Source organism: Cheilinus undulatus, linkage group 15 (genome assembly GCF_018320785.1).
Source record: "Cheilinus undulatus linkage group 15, ASM1832078v1, whole genome shotgun sequence".
Lineage (NCBI taxonomy): Eukaryota > Metazoa > Chordata > Actinopteri > Labriformes > Labridae > Cheilinus > Cheilinus undulatus.
Window position 1 is genome coordinate 44378343 of NC_054879.1, and position 18137 is coordinate 44396479.

Sequence of the window (18137 nt, forward strand, 5' to 3'; positions counted from 1 at the left end):
TGAAATTTGAATGAGCCTGTCATGAAGGGATACACCATGAAATAAGACGTACACTTAAATCAGTGCTTTGGAGCCAGTTAGTGACCAGTTAAACCTTTCCAAACATAGTTAACACTTTACATTTTCGTACTGGTAAATTCTGCAGAACGCAGCATGGTCTGATTCAATATAATTCGACACAAACTCCTTTTTCTGACATGAATTGAACAATTTTCAACCTAAAGAAAACATGCGAGTTGTTTCAGTTCATGCAGTCTGGAACGTGTGCATGTATGCTAATACGCCGTCATTCTAATCTCAGTAAGTGCTCAGCGTTTTGTAACATTACATCTCATGGTACAGAGTCTTTTCATGTCAGTGATGAGCAGTTTTCAGATTTTGACGTGCTCATTTAAAGTTGTTAATCAGATGTAAATATGCAAAGTGGCTTCCCAGGGGCTCCCTTTGAAATGCAAATAGCGGGTGCAAACAAAGGTGGGGTTGGATATAGGTTCTGATGCAGCAAAATCATGGAGGTGTAATTCTGTTCATATCTCATTAAAATATGAAAGACGGCGGCTGTGCTCCCTCAACCTTTTATTAATGGACTCGCTGTGATTTGGAAGGATTTATGATGAGATTTGACATTTTTTCCTATCTATCTATCTATCTATCTATCTAACTATCTGTCTATCTATCTGTCTATCTGTCTATCTATCTATCTATCTATCTATCTATCTATCTGTCTTGTATGTAGGTAACCTCTACCTTGTATTTTAAATAGCACATCTTCTAAATGTGCCACTGACAAGCGTTGAAAATCAGGTGGGAGGTTTGTGGGAGGTTTTAAGTGATTGTATGAAGGCAATTTATGAAAAGTGCCCCATTATGCGTTGTGCATTATATTAACCTGTTATTACTTGTATAATTTCTGTTTCTTCTACTATGTGTGCATACGTGGCATTACTGTAAGTAGATACTCTCTTTAAAAGGTTTTCTGCTCCCTTACTCTGAACTCCACAGTGGGAGGGTTTAGAGGGGGGATCATCTTTAAAATCTAAATGTCTCACTTGAGTGCTAATTCTATTCTGCAGGACTCGTGGATGTTTGGTCTGATAGGTTTTAAAGTTGTATTGTTGGCAGGTTTTTGGATTTATAGGTCTACACTTCTGGTCCAAAACAATAAAGGAAGGTACTTGATGCAAATGTAGCAGCACATCTCTGAACAAAAAAGGTGCAGGTCTGTGCAGTTTCTATAGGGAAACAGTAAATGAGTCTCTAATCAACTTCTGTAAGCATACTGTGATACAGTACAGGAAGTGAGGAGACAGGAGATGCCTGACGAATGCTGTGTGATCATAAGGCACACTCCCAGAATATAGGCAGAGTACACAAATGCACCAATGCGGAGGTATGTGATGCTCATGATGGTATTTTTTAGGGGTGTGTACTGGCAAGAATCTGGCGGTACAACACGTATCGCGATACAGGGGTGCCGATATCGATATACAGCAATATACTGCAATACTATGAGCAAGGCAATATATTGCAATATTTTCTTGTTTCTGCAATGGTTAATAAACCAATATGTAGAAGCTCTTTAACCCAAATCATATTTTTAAATATTTCTCAATAAGAAAATTCAACACAGAAGTATAAATAAGGCTTCAGAGTGGAGGCTATCAGACCTCTCTAGCCAACTCTACATACAATTATGCTTGAAGCTAGCTGCTAAAGCTATTAGCTTTAGCTAGCAGCACAACACTCTCCCAAGCAAATATTCCTGGTAGTGATTCAAGGTTCTATGAGGACTGAAACTTCAAAATCTGATGCTGAGGACCTGGTTTGCCTTATTTATTATTAACATTAACTATATCTGTATCCTGTTCCTTTATTCATGAAGCTAGCTGCTTGAACTACATTAGCTGCTAACAGAGATACAGACACCAACAAGTAGCTCATGGTTGCGTTTCAAGTATTTACATGATGGGCAATGAAGAGATTTTTGACTTTTTGAATGAACAGAATAAAGTTTTTGGACTTTGTATGACTTTTCCTTAATTCTGCTTTAGGTTAGTTATGCTGCTAGACGAGTACAAAACATCTCTGCAGGTAAAGTTGAACATTTTTGCACAGCACAGAAACTGAAATTAAAAAACTAGGGTTGTCCCCATCAGCATTTTTGGCTTCCGATCCCGATACGATTCTTTAATACTGAATATCTGCCGATACCGAGTCCCGATGCGATACTCATAATTACCTAGATTACAGTTTCAATTGTTACTACTAGATATCTCAAACTTATTCCAATTAACTCAGTACAGCCAATATTGTTGTAAAAAACATAACATCACATTTCTGCTCAGGATGGTGTAATAGCTCTGTTTCACTTTAATTATCTGTCAAAAAATAAATTTACATATTCACTTAGTGCAGTGTTTAGTATTCAATTAGACAATCAAATCCACTTAACCCTTTACCTACTGAGTCTAAAAATGGCGATTTGGACATATTTTATTATTCTGGCAGTATAATAGTCAGGAAATGCCCTAAGTCTGAGAGCTTTGGTCCCTTTTCCCAGGAGTACTTGAACTTGACTTTTCAACATCTGGTTAATGATTACTGCACATTATATGGAAATGTCAGCAGTTTAAAAGAAGAAAAACACAAAAACAGATTTGTTTATCATGGCTTTTAAGAGAAGAAGTTTTGTTATTGCTCATAAAGTTTTGATTTGACATTTGAAATGTGAACCTATACATGTTTAGAACAATCACCAGTCATTTTTGGAGTCTAGGACTCTGGGTGTGCAAAACACAGTGCAAAAGATAACTATATACATATGCAAAAATTAGTGCAAATAAAGGTGGAAAAATGCATTCTCAACAAACATACTGTTATGCACATGACAGACACGCACAAATGCCACTAACGCTGTTTTTTGACAACAAAACACCACTCTTACTCGCTCTCCTTTTACTGTCTTCCTTCACTCTCCTTTCTCACGCGTCTTCTGCCAAAGCTGCCGTTTTCGCGGTGCTGTTCAACATTACCGTAATAAATAAACCACACACCATATATTGCTGGAAAGCACAGATTCTCAGCTCTCTGTCAGCGTTGGAATTTTTTAGATTTTTTTAGAAAAAAAACATTTATTCGGCTTTAATTTGTCGGAAAAATCGTCAATTTTATGACCAGTAGAGCTGAACAGCGAGGTAAAAATCCTATTCATTATCTCTACATCAGATTTCACTATTCGCCATAATTCTATAACCATCTAAGGTAGATTTACTACAAGCTAGCCAAGTGTGAAATCATTATGGAACCATAGTGACAATATCCGAAGATGTAAGCTGTTGTTGCCAAACTTGTTTCGTTATTAGCTTAACTACTTAATGATCACACAGAGGAGCATAGATTTGTATTTTTTTACATGCGGCAGCATTGTTTACAGTCTTACAAACATCTTGTGACTTGAGAATTCATTTGAGAGTTGAAACACAGTCCCTTTCTAGGTTGGCTACACTTAGATGCAGGTGTCAGATGAGAGCTTTCTAAAATGCTAATAGACAAAACTTGAAGTACAAGTTGAAAGCAGAATGCTTCAGATACAAAGAAACTCACCTGCTCCTACAGAGTCTGCAAATATGTGCAGAAAGCGTTTATAGAGACCAGAGAGAAACATGTGGACGGATAAATTCAGCACTGCGCCCTGCCACTGGTCAGCCAAAACTTTGTTGATGATTTCTACCTCTCTCTCATGTCTACACATTTCCAATTTCAGGAGGAAAATTGGGATTCCTGAGTGTCTGAAGTACCATTTTCTGACTCTTTGGAGTGGAAAATAGGATTCAATTCCTGCTCAACACCTCTTCATTAACTAACCACCAAAAGCCAGCCACAAAAAGTGCTTGTATCAAAGAACTTTGATAACTGCATTTCCATGCTTCTTAAAAACATTTCTGAGTGAGTATTTCACAGATGTTTTAATGCTTTGTAGAAAAAAAAGTGCACTGAAACACTAGAAAAGTCAAGTTTAGTGTAATTATTCATTGTGCCTTTTGCAGGGACGGCTGAATGCAATTTTTGTTTGAACAGAGTAACCCTGACCAATCCCTCTGGAGAGGTGTTCCAGCTCGCCGTGTGTACAGCCACTTAACCACACTCGCAGGCATTAGCCACCCATGACTTTACTGCCAATCCACATTCGACACCCACTGTACTCCCCCATTAAAATTTTACAGGTCAAAAATTTAAAAAGCAGTTAAAGAAATGTTCTTTTTCATTACATGTGACAATAAAAGGAGTAGGTCAGCCTGTGGCATAATGGCACAGTAATTAGAGCCTGGCGCTTTGATAAAGTGTGACTGTAAATCAATGTAAGACTAATTAATCAATATTTTAATTATTAGACCTTTTAATGAGTGTTTGGTTGAATTCCCCTGGATCTTGCTGCCATTTTGGCCTCCACTGTGATCATTAGCAGGAACATGGAGGGTTTTTCCTGTGCTGAATGTGCCATCATCATGCACTGAATAGTGACATCAAAGACGGTTCATTCTTGGCTCTCTCACTCCAGATGTTAAATGTAATCCTGCTAATCTGGGTTCCAGTTTCTGACTCAGTCATCTGTAGCTTGATGATTTTCTTCCTCAAATCAGCACATGCAAATTACATTCTTTGTGTCACCACACATTATAGTTGGTAACCTCTCATCTCTAAGAATGAAACGTGTATGATAAGATAATAACGGTGCATTCAAAGCCGGTCTTTATGGAGCCTGTAGATGAAATCACAGACATAGTTTGAGTTTATCTAGAGCAGGTGTTCTCAACCTTTTCAGCCTGCAAGCCCCAAAATAAAGGTGCCAGAGACCGGGGACCTCCAATGTACCTGAAGGTGGTTGAACAGCCATGCACGATCAAGAATAGTCATGTGCAGACAAGGCCGCCCATAAGGGGGGAAATGGGAGAGCTTTCTTGGGTCCAGCCAAACTGGGGGCCCATGGAGGTCAACAAAACAATGGTCCATTGAAAAGTTAGGCTCAACCTTTGTGTTGTGTGCCTGTGTGTATCACACCAAGCATGGAGAAGAGAAAGAAGGGCCGAGAATTTTCTGAGGACTTAAGAAGCAAAATTGTAGAAAAATATGAACAATCTCAAGGTTCAAGACCATCTCCAGAGATCTTGAAAGTCCTTTGTCCACTATGTGTAATATAATCAAGAAGTTTATAACCCATGGAACTGTGGCTAATCTCCCTGGACGAGGATGGAAGAGAAAAATTGACAAAAGAATGCAACGCAGGATAGTTGGAATGGAGGATAAACATCCTCAGTCAACTTCCACACAAATTCAGGCTGTCCTGCAGACTCAGGGTGCAAAAGTGTCAGCTTGGACCATACTTTTTCATCTGAATGAGATGAAACGCTATGGCAGAAGACCGAGGAGAACCCCACTGACATAAAAGAGACATAAAAAAGCCAGACTGGAGTTTGTAAAAATGTACCTGAGTAAGCCTTATTCCTTCTGGGAGAACATTTTGTGGACAGATGAGACTAAGGTAGAGCTTTTTGGAAAAGCATGTCATTCTACTGTTTACAGAAAATGCAATGAGGCCTACAAAGAAAAGAACACAGTACCTACAGTCAAACATGGTGGAGGTTCAAGGTTATTTTGGGGTTGTTTTGCTGCCTCTGGCACTGGGTGCCTTGACTGTGTGCAAGGAATCATGAAATCTGGAGATTATAAAAAGATTTTGGGCCACAATGTGGGGCCTAGTGTCAGAAAGCTGGGTATGCATCAGAGGTCATGGGTGTTCCAGCAGGACAATGACCTGAAACATACCTCAAAAAGCATCAAGAAACAGTTGGAGACAAAGCGCTGGAGAGTTCTGAAGTGGCCAGCAATGAGTCCGGATCTAAATACCATTGAACACCTATGGAGAGATCTCAAAACTGCTGTTGCAAGAAGGCACCCTTCAAATCTGAGAGACCTGGAGCAGTTTGCAAAAGAAGAGTGGTCCAAAATTCCGGTTGAGAGGTGTAAGAAGCTTGTCGATGGTTATAGGAAGCCATTGGTTTCAGTTATTTTTTTCCAAGGGTGTGCAACCAAATATTTAGTTGAGAGTGCCAACAATTTTGTCTGGCCCATTTTTTGAGTTTTGTGCAAAATTATGTCAATTTTGTCTTTTTTCTTTTAATTTTTATTTTTTAATTTTTAATTGCAACAATTTCTGGGACAAATGGTGTATTTTCTGGAAAAATTCCAGGGGTGCCAATACTTTCTTCCATGACTGTATGAAATGTGTGTATGCATGAGACTGTGCATCTGTGCATTGCAAGCAAATCACAGATAGCAAAACTGTAAAACCTTATCTAGCAATAGAAATGTGCCACCAGAATACCTAAAAAGGCCTTTAGTAACTGCAACATCCTTAAGGGAGATCTTACAAGATTTGAGAAAAGAATAAAAGCATTGTGTCTTTAATCCCTCTTTGCATCCTGCTGAATCTGACTGATGTTTCATTGCTTCTTCATGCAATTTGAATAGAATTAGGCTAATTGTAAACTATCATAACCAGGTTCTGCATTCCAATGTTTTGCTTTTGCAAGAAAAACACAAGCAAAACATTAAATTATATTCATCATAACAATGATTCTAACAATAACTGTGCCTAACCTCAAAGAGAATTAGTTTTGCTTTATTTCACTGAAAAAAAGCCCTTCCTCGTGTTTTTTTAATGTGGTTATATAGCCAGAAACTGCTAAAATGTAAAAGACAAGATGGGTTAATTATAATGACAGCTTCCAAGACAAGCTTGTGCAGTCACCATGGTAACTCTCATGGTGTTTTTGCACATCTACATAGGCTGTTTTGCATTCACTTGATCTGGCCAGTACAGGGGAATCTTTGACTCTGTGCTATTTTCAGTTTGGCTTCTTTGTTTAACCATGTTCAACTCGAGGATAACAAAGCTTTTTAAGCTTCTTATGTACACTGTGCTATCACTGTGAGATCAAGTTACATTAAGAAACACATTGTGTGGCTGCTGTCTTTAATTTTACATGATCTGGGGAAGACTACAAAGAAATTCCTGCTGCACTGAAAGGTCCCGAGAGCACAGTAGCCTCCATAACTCTCAAATGGAAGACGTTTGGCACAACCAGGACTCTTCTGAGAGCTGGTCACCAAAGTTGAGCAATTGGGGTGGAAGGGTCTTGGCAACAAAGGTGGCCAAGGACCTGCCAGCCACTCTGACTGAGCTCCAGAGATCCTGTGTGGAAATGGGACAACATTTCAGAAGCACAACCAACACTGCGGCCCCTTCACGGGTCTGAGCCCCATGGCAGAGTGACCAGATAGAGGCCTCTTCCCAGTGCAAAACACATGAAACTGACTGCTCCGCCATGATTAAATCATGTGACTCACAAGCATCACATGAGCTATGAGTTACTGCGAGACGGCGCCAAAATACCGCTAGAACTCGGAGCGGTTCTTGACAGCAGTACAGAGTCAAAGGCTGATAGTTTTCCATTGTACAGGGTTACAAAAGCCTGCTTGGGGTTTACAGAAAAGCACCTGGAGGACCCTCACACTGTGAGAACCACGATTCTCTGGTCTGATGAAACCAAGATTAAACTGTTTAGCCTCATTTATGTATGTTATGTCTGGAGGGAACCAGGCAACGCTCATCACCTGCCCAGTACTATCCCAACAGAAGCATGGTGGTGGCAGCATCATGATGTGGGGTTGTTTCTCAGCAGCAGAGACTGGAAGACCAGCCATGGTTGAGGGAAAGCTGAATGACGCAAAGTACAGACATAAGCTCAATGAAAACCTGTTCCACAGTGCTCAGAACCCTGGGCCAAAGGTTCACCTTCGAACATGACCTTGACCTTGAGCACACAGTCAAGAAGTACGACGGAGTATTAGGGCCACATGAAGAGAAAAAAAATAAAAGAATAATTTTATGGGTTTTTTGACATTATGAGAATAAAGTCGTAATATCATGAGAATAAAGTCATTATATTACCAGAAAAAAGTAGTAATATTACGATAATAAAATATTACAAGAAAGACAGTCTGCCGCGGCGCCGCAGATCTACGACGGAGTATTGTCCAGATTCTGATAATATTTGATGCTGATGTGCCAAAACATGAAGTATTTCCTTATTTGTCAAACCGATACCAAAGTATAGCTTCATAACGTGCTCAACATTGTTCATTTCAACGGCACTTTCTTTCTTGTAATAATTTATTTTTGAAATCTTACAACGTTACTCTTGTAATATTACAAGTTTTTTCTCGTAATATTATGACTTTATTCTCATAATGTCAAATAACAATAATTATATATATATATATTTATTTTTTTTCTCTCTCTCTCTTCTTGTGGCCCTAATACTCCGTCTTAAAGAAGACACCAGAGTGTCTTACAGACGATTCTGTGCGTGTCCTAGAGGGGCTAAGCCAGAACCCTGACTTGAACCCTGCTGGGGAGGACCAGGTAAGGACTGTGAAGCTGACTTTGAGGCGATGGGTGTCGGTAAGTGGTAAGGGTGTGTCTGTATGAACAGGCTTGCGCCGTTTCCTTCTTGAGTTCACTCCTTTAACTCCACTTTAATACAGCTGAGGATGAAAACTGCATTTGAGGGTGGGTTCATGAGTGTGTGTGTGTGTGTGTGTGTGTGTGTGTGGTCTATAAAATAATAATAAAACACAAATCAGACACTGTCTGTTTTCATTACGATTATAATATACTCTATATGCTAGCATGTGATAGCAAGGAGAACCCAAATAACACCCCTAATAACAAGACATGCACTAAGAATATCAACATAACTAAGTCATACAAAGGTTTATATGTCAGCAATGTTAAGGAAACATGTAAGTGACATACATGCGTTTACTTGCTCTTCTTTTAGCTAGTGTGCTAACCGCTAATGCTAATCGCGGATGCTAACCGCTAACGCGCCTACTCTTAACTTCTTCACTTAAAGCTTACTAAACACAGAAACTGACTTAAAACACTTACTACTTACTTAATTCTCAGGACGCAGGCTTCACCGCTCTACACAGGAACAAGGTGAACGGCTCCTAGCTGTGAACTTCTCACTGCTCCGTCTGCTCTTGGTGGGACAGGGATGAACACAGGTGGGGCGGGGCTGTGACGTCACACAGAGGGAGTCTTTCATACAAACCCTATTGGACAGAAGTTTTACGTAACTTTCATCCACCAAGAGTTTCTATCTCAAGATTTACTGATGCTGACATGCATTTTGAATGTAAAGATAAAAAGTTCTTCTGTTGTCAACCTCTTTATTTTGTTAGCAACTCAGCTCCTCGCTTTAAATTATTTTTGATTGAAATAAGGTATTATTTTGTGTCTTTTAAATTAACCTCCAAAAAAAATCTTTGTCAACAATTTTAATTTATACAGACCTATTTTGTATCTAAGTCTAGCTTCTTCTCTTTTTTAACCTTTATTATTTAAGTTATTAATGCAATTGTGTTTATTTCTTCAACCCTTGTTACTATTCATGAACTCTCTCCCCATGTTGTATGTTATCATGTATTGGCATGTCTGACTATTTGTATTTGAAATGGTTCAATAAAGATGTTTAAAAAAAGAAAAAAAAAACTATCAAACATCTCAGGAGAGATCTGAAAATGGCCGTCCACCAACCCTCCAACCTGACTGAGACTGAGAGGATTTGCAAGAAGAATGGCAGAAAATCCCCAAATCCAGGTGAACAAAGCTTAATGTGCCATAGTCAAATAAGACTTGAGGCTGTAATTGCTGCCAAAGGTGCTTCAGTCCAGTCTAAATAAAGGAATACTGATGTCAATGGCACAAAAAATGCAAAAAAAGATTCAATTATTCTGTTTTCAGTTTGCATGATGGGATACTGTAGATTAATGAGAAAAAACAGGATTTAAATGATGGTAGCTGCAATAAATAAAAAATAAAAAGTGAGGGGGTTCTGAATACTTTCTGAGTGCACTGTAAATGTATAGTAAACTAAACGATCAACATTTTAATGTTAGTATATATTTAGAAAAACGTTACATCTGCCAGAGTTATTGTCAGTTTTTATGAGTACTGTTACTCAATTTAAAAAAATAATCAAGTTAATCACATCACTACACTGATTAATCATGTTTACTTGCAACATTTTTTAAATTTGATTTGATTTTTATTTATCTAAAAAATAAAATAAATCAATAAATAAAATACAGCAAATCATTACTCAATGCAAATCATATCAACTTGCCATAGAGAACAAAATGAGCCAAAAAAAAAGAACTCCAGTACTGTTTGAGAAGGGTGATGGAAATTATTAGGAGGTTAAAATTTTAAAATTAAGCAAAGTATTAGGCCTGTTACCACAGCTGGTGCTTTTGGTGCAGATATTACTAACAGCCTCTGTTTCAGTGTGTTTCTCATTGAAGTTTATCGTTGCAAGGCTACAAAAGTTGACTTTTGCTTTTCCATATATCCCTAACTTTGTGTTTCATATTTCCCTTTTAAGAGAAAATAGCTTCTAGATAACATGAAAACAGTATAAAGGAGTTCCTTTACATTGCCTGATAGAGGTAGAAGAAATGTAACTTCTGAAAAGACTTAGAAAGAGCAAATTAATCATTATCAACCATAATGATCATTATCATGGATAGAACGAGACTGGGTAGAAATGATGAGTTAATGCTGAACTTTTGCATGAGTCATGATGAGTCAGTGTGTGAATCACAGAGGATTTATCATGGAGTTCTGCTGCTCACAATCACAACATGATCACTTCACTCTGACTTATGTAATACGATCACGTTGAATAGATAATTAGATCAGAACTTTGCCAATACTCTATGAATTAAGTAATAATAATAATCTGTTATATAATCTTGTAAGGTAATTATGTTTATATGTTCTCATTTAAATGTCAACAACTGGGAGGTAGTTTAATTAGAAACAATACATTATATTTGTATGTGACCAGGCACTGCTGTGATTTCTGAGACACTGAGAAAAATTTTAAAAAATTAACTTGTTTCTACAGTTGATCCATAAGGTGTTAAGTCAATATAAAACTGCATGTTTTAAAATCAAAATGACAGTTTCACAACACATCCAGCAAAGTTTGACGGGTTTAAAGCTCCAGTGAGGGCTTTTTTAGCTGTGTAGTGAACAGACTAAAATGAATACTGATAGATCCAGATGTGCTGTAAATACAAAAGAGACCATCAGTGACAAGATGGAGTATCTCTATAAAGTCATTTCTTTATGCTGGTAAGCACTGCTGCAGGGTAGGTGTCAGATAAAGGAAACTAAAGCATCCTGTTGACACTGTTTGTTTTGTAAAAACAAGAAGTTTTAACAAAGGCAAGATCCATCCTTCCATCTTCTTCCGCTTATCCGAGATCGGGTCGCAGGGGCAGCAGCCTAAGCAGGGAAGCCCAGACTTCCCTCTCTACGGCCACTTTGTCCAGCTCTTCCCGGGGATCCCGAGGCGTTCCCAGGCCAGCCGAGCGACATAGCCTCTCCGGCGTGTCCTGGGTCTTCCCCAGGGCCTCCTCCCAGTGGGACTTGCCCGGAACACCTCACCAGGGAGGCGTCCAGGAGGCATCCGGACCAGATGCCCAAGCCACCTCATCTGGCTCCTCTCAGCGCGGAGGAGCAGCGGCTCTACTCCGAGTCTCTCCCAGATGGCTGAGCTTCTCATCCTATCTCTAAGGGAGAGCCCAGACACCCTGCGGAGGAAACTCATTTCAACTGCCTGTATCCACGATCTCAGCCTTTCGGTCTTTCGGTTCTTTCGGTCACTACCCACAGCTCATGACCATAGGTGAGGGTGGGAACATAGATCGGCTGGTAAATCGAGAGCTTCGCCTTTCGACAAAGGCAAAATATTTTCTAATTCAAAACCACAACACTAGACAGGTAAGTGATAATGCTTTGTCCACTGAAGGCACCAAAATGAATGATTAAAGTTCCTCAAAGGAGCTTTATTAAAGAGGGGGTATCATGCCTTTTTTCAAGGCTTTGCCCCATCTCTCTGATACCCACGTAGTAGCTTCACATGGTTTACAGCTCAAAAAACTCCTCATGTTTCTCACACTGGCGTGTTTGTCTGTTAAAGCTGACATGTGCAGTGATTTCTGCAGTAACTATCTCCTTCCTCTCTTTGGTTATTCAGAAGGCTTTCGAGTCCTCTAAGAGTTTGGTGGTGGTGGTGAGGGAGGGTCATATTAGCAGGGCTATGAAGTGGAAGAACAAGCAAGGTTAATGAGGAAGAGTAGACGGAGCAGTGCTGACATCAGTGAAAGAAGAAGGCAAAGAGAGGGGAAACAGGAATTCCTTTGTTTTTGATGCCTGAAACAAAGGAAAGTCTAACTGACATACTGTAGTTTAATGTCAACATTTCCTGTAATCAAGCACGCTTAAAACCATCTATTGCTCTGGGGTTATAATGATTTGCCTGTAGGATGTGCTTCTCTAAATGGGATTATACAACTTGTCTGAGTGTGGCCAGTGAGTGTCAAGCTCCATCTTAACCACGACGGATGAAAAACTGTGTGAAGCTCATCTCCGCTGAGGCAGAACTAAAATCTGGAAATAATCAGCTAGTGGGGGAACATGAGAAATTCTCCAGAAAACACTTTAACGCCACTGGAGCCCACTGCTCCTCAAGATTGGATTCAGGTACCTAATCCCAGGCGGCAGCTGCCCCCCCCCCCAACTCCCCCCACTCGCTTTTTCTTTCATACGGTGGAGCAGAGCAGCAGCCACGGGGTGTCAGAGGGGGCACACTGACTGCTGTGGCTGACACCTGCTGGGCGCTATAAATATATATAAAAAACTGGAGCTGCCATTGTTAGTTTGTACTGTAGTTCTCTCTCAGGCCTCTCTCTCTCTCTTTCAGGCTGATGTGTGCTCTAATGCAGGCTGAAGGCTTCTGCCATCACCAGAGCATTAGATAAGCATGGCATCCAAATGACTCAACGGATCCTGGCCAGCAGCAGAGATCTCGGTCTGGATCGCAGAGGAAGACTGTCGCTGGGGCTGGTGTTCATCAAAACCACTTCCTCTGAAAATATTATTCTATTACGGCTTTTCCGGATTATATTTATCAAATTTCACTGTTAGTGTGTCTGTCTTTAGTTTTAGCCCTCTTGATTCGCAGCCATACTTTCTCCAATCCTGTGGCAGATGACTGTTCACCAGTAAATCCAAAACAAACAATCCAAAACAGTCTTTTAGATTTATTTATATTTCAACTTTATTCTTCAACAAAGTCTGGTTGTTACAGTCATGAAGTAACCACAGTACAAACATTACAGAATGAGAGGCATTTCATTAATAAATCAGAGAAAAAGGTCAAAGGTCAAATCTGGGATTAAATTATGTATAGACCTGTTTTAGAAGTAGTTACGTGAATGGTGGCTAGCTTTAGCTGCATTTGCTTTCACTTAAGCTAATATAGCTACACTAGCTGCAAAATCAAAATTACTACATAATACAATAGATAAGTTAGCTTACGCAATATGAGCCTTGGCAAATGTAGCCACATTGAGAACATAGCTTATATGGCCGCTTTGTGAGCTTAGCTTTAGCTATATAAGCTAACATAGCTATGTAAGCTACATAGCTTTGTTAGCCATGTTGCTATGTTATCTACGTAGCTTACGGAGCTACGTGAGATTCGCCTGCTGGGTTAGAATGTTTTCATGGAGGGCGAGCTGCTTCCCTGTGGGCAGGCTGTAGCTTTGTTCAACGTTTTCTAATTAGGTTTTGCAGAGCAGGTTTTTAACTTTTGAATCATTGAAGGAAGCCACTTGAGATGCAGCATCTCGTTTTCAAAGGGGTCCTAAAACTAACTTTAATAATCCTAACACTTACCTTGGCCCTTTCCCTAAAACGGAAGTTTAACCCGGTTTTATTTTGAAATTTTTAGCATGTATTTCTGATCTGAAGGAGACAGCATCAGAGATGAACAGTCTGCAGCCAGACCCCTCTCAAACTAAGATAAGATAGACTTTAATGTCCCCATAGGGAAATTTATCCTGGGCTCTGTCCCACAGTTACAAAACCAATAAATACGTACATAGAGCTCATACAGAACAAATAACATTTCATCCTGTAGCAGCAGCATATCCATCTAACAATTTTCTACATCTACATAAAAAGCAGACCTCTGGCAGCAGTGGCATACTGGCATATTGCACAACCTCTTGGCACATCTTACATCCCCTGTTGTTCAGAAATTTAATGGACATAGGCACAAATTAATGTTTGTAACGGTTCAGTCTGGTCTGAGGGGCTGTAACACTCCTGTAAACCCATTCTCACTGGCATAGTTTATCATCTTCAGCATAGCAATAAAAGTGTCATAGAAAACTTTAATATTTCAAATTTGGCCACAGTTCGTATGTTTTGGTCGCTATTTCAGGTTTTGTTCTAGAATTAAAGCAACCTCAAATCTAAGAACTTATTGCTGTGATGTTATCAGCGGCACGGGGATAACAATGTTAATGGGCACGTTGAACTAAATGACTAATAACAATAATAATATCTTGAATTTACATCGCCTTTCAAGAAACTCTCTACAAAAAGCAACGTTAGACTTCATAGCTCAGCCAGAAAATATAAATAGACAAAATTAGACAACTTTCATGAAAAATAATTAAATATTTGTAAAAAGTGACAGAAAAATGGGCAGAAAGTGGCAAAAGAAGTGGCAAAAAACAGGTCTAAAGTGGCAATAAATGACAAAAGTGGGCATAAAGTGACATAAATATGTTAACAATGACAGAAAAGGGGCAAAAACTGGCACAAATGGGAGCGCAGACAGTTGAGTGGTTTAAAGCGCTACCCATGTACGCGCGCGGCACGGGTTCGAATCCAGCCTGTGGCCCTTTACTGCATGTCTTTCCTCACTGTTTCCAAATCTATCCACTGTCCTTCCTCTATCAAATAAAGGCATGAAAAGGCCCAAAAATAAATCTTAAAAAAAAAAAAAAAAAAAAAAAAAAAAAAATTGCATAAATGAGTTACAATTTTCAAAAACAGCAAAAAGTTGCAAAAATGAATTTAAACCTAGAAAACTTGGCCAATAGGCTGCAACAAATGGTTACGGTGGAAAAAAAAGGAACAGCAAAAAATGGGCAAAAAGGGGGAAAAATGGAAAAAGTGACAAAGTAGAGCAAATAGCAGCAAAAATGAGTGAGGAGTGGAAAACAATGCGTTAACTGTGGCAAGGGAGGGCTTTAAAATGATATAAATGATTCAGAAATGGAAAACTGGTAGACAGCAAGAATTTGTGGAATAAAGTGGGTGGTAAAATAGGCAAAAAGAGGGATGAAAGTGGCAAGAAATAGGTTGAAAGGGGCAAAATCGGCCAAAAAAGCAGGAATGATTTCTTAAAGGGGAAGACAGAAGCAGAAAAATGTGCAAAAAGTGGCAAAATGGGTCAACAGTGGCAAAGTATGGCAAAAATGGGATCAAACTGACAAAATAAGGCAAACAGCAGTAAAAATTGGTTTAGATGGAAAAAAAGGGTCAACAGTGGCAAAGTAGGGCTAAATAAATGGCAAAATTGGTTAAAAGGGCAAAACGCAAAAACTGGCAAAAAGGGAAAAAGGGTGTGATTAAAAAAAGTGCCATGAAAGTGGCGAAAATTGGTTAAAAGTTGTAAAATAGGGCAAAAAGAAGCAACAATTTGTTAAAGGTGGAAAACAGAAGAAGAAAAACTTGCAAAAAAAGGCATCAACAGTTGGTCAAAATGGGATAAAAGTGACAAAATTAGGCAAACAGCAGCAAAAATGGGTTAAAAGTGGAAAATGGGCCTTAGCATAAATGTGCAAAAAGTGCCAAAATGGGTTACAAGTGGCAAGCTAGGACCAATACAGCAAAAACTAAAAAAAACTAGTTTAATTGGAAAACTGAAGCAGTAAAAATAGACAAAAATGGGCAAAAAGTGGCAAACAAGGACAAAAAGCAGAAAAAAGAACAGAAAGGCAAAAAATGAATGTAAAATGCTGAACTGGCTTAAAACGTAGCACTAAGAAATTATTCCAGCATGAGAACCCAATAATGGCTTGAGACACGTCTGAGCTCCAAACTGAGGGAACTGTTAGCCAGGATGCTAACGACAATGCTACTGATCTAACGCACATACACTGATTTAGAACTGGGGGGCATTCTCTAGGTTTTTCAAGGGCCCAGCCAACTCTGTGTGCAGGTCTGGTTATCAGATACATAGAGGAACCATAAATAAGTAATGATGTTTATCATAGTGAAGGAATTCCTGGGAAATCTGACGACAATGGTTGGTGGTGGAATGAAGTCATAACAAGGTTTTGCTAAAAAAAAAAAAATAAAAAAACATAAAGAAAAGAAACATTAGATTCCCTCCAGAAATGTAGGCCTTAAGTACACGTAGTTAATCTTTGCATGTGACCTGGTCAAATTCCTTCAGGTAATGCAATTTGCCCCACATGTTCTAATAAATAGTGCAGGAACCTGGTGAAGCTCAACATCGGAGCGGATGTCAGGGAGAGATGGAGAGTTTTTGTTTGAAGATCAGCGAGACGTGAACCACACACCCCTGACAAACAGCTGAAAGGCTGCACATGACACTAAATATTACCTGTGCTGTGTTACATTCCTTTTCTAATGTCTCATGGGGGAAATGTTTGCAGGATTGCGTGCTGAGAGGAATTTTTTTGTGCTCTTGAAATGTCCTGTCCAGAAAGACTGGTATGCCTTTTATTCGTTTTGTTTTTTGTTTTTTTTTCCATATCAGGGCCTGTTTGCTTTCTGGCTTTTTCTCATCTCTCCTCTCTGACTCCAGTTGCATCCCACACCACCGCTAGACGTGTTCTTTACAGATGATCTCCTCTGGATTTCCAATTTGCAGTGCTCTGACTGTTACAGGCAGCAGCAGCAGCAGTAGCAGTGCTTTAGCAGGGCCGTCAGCGCCAAGCTGCTCCCCCCCGCTCCCTGCCTCAAAGTGTGACACCTCCATTCCATGCTCTTGTCAGTCCATAGAAGAAAAAAAAGTGGATTAATGTCAGTTTCAGGGAGGCGCACAAAGCAAAGTGTGGCTTCAGACATGAGAGTGAGTCTTGTTGAGACGGTCGTCTGTCGAAAGGGGAGGGAAAAAACAGAAGAGGGGTGGAGGAGAGGAAGAGAGATGCATGCACCAGTGGGGTCGTCACACAGCCTGTTTAGAGGGAAAGGCTTAATCACATGTAAGCAGCATCACACAGACGGCTCCTACGTGAGCTTTGAGATGTGATGCCCACACATGTGTGTTTGTCTGTTTTCTGCCAGACCCCTCCCCCCCGGCCTTCCCCTCCCCTTGATTTTCCCAAGAGACACCCTGCAGAGAAAACGACAGGGCAGCAAAAATGTACAAAACCAGCTCTCTGCTGGCTTACAACACCTTTTTGTGCTCAGAGAGAAAAAAACAAGAAGCAAGCCAAAGAAACAAAACAAAACTGAAAATCCTCCTCAGTTTCATGCAAATAGACTCTGATCCACACGCACAAACCATGACGATGCACCAGCTGAACCTGCATCTTCTAAAAAGTAGTGATCAGTGAGAGTGTGTTTTTAAAGGTGAAATCCTGCATTGTGTATTTCTTAACCAGACTCTACTGAGCATTAAGGATTTAGTTGACACTTAAATCATCATGTGATCATTTTTGTCTCATGTTTAAGTGCTGTAGGGGTTCATAACTAAAGCATTAGTTAAACTAGGGCTGTCTGTGTTAACAGGTCCATAATAACAGCATTATGTTTGCAACTTTATCGCCCCTTCCAGCACACTGGTTCAGCCCCTTTAGTGTCTCCCTGCAACCTAACCTGACACGCCACATGGATTTGTTTCACACATCCATCTGGGAAAGCAAATGTTTGAGAAAAGGCAGAGGCTTTGAAAAAAAATTTGGAGTGTGACTGGATGAACGTTCTGTTTGTCACATCTATACAGGCCAATAAGAGCAACAAAACACATGATGAAGCAGCTATCGAACTGCGCATGCGCAGCTACCGAAGAATAACACGAAACATGGCAACTATAGACATGTAAGAACACGACTTTTGTCGTTTTTGAAAAGAAAACAACTCACTGCTGTTCATTGTCCTTTTAACCAAT

The 18137-nt window shown here is 39.7% G+C and overlaps 1 long non-coding RNA gene across 1 annotated transcript in view; it reads right to left on the minus strand.

Moving 5' to 3' along the window:
- The window catches only part of LOC121522977, a 50901-nt gene extending 41779 nt beyond the window's left edge, over positions 1-9122 (minus strand). The window contains exon 1 of the long non-coding RNA XR_005993015.1: positions 9021-9122. This is a non-coding gene — a long non-coding RNA (uncharacterized LOC121522977). The remainder of the gene's footprint in view (positions 1-9020) is intronic.
- Positions 9123-18137: the final 9015 nt, after the last annotated feature.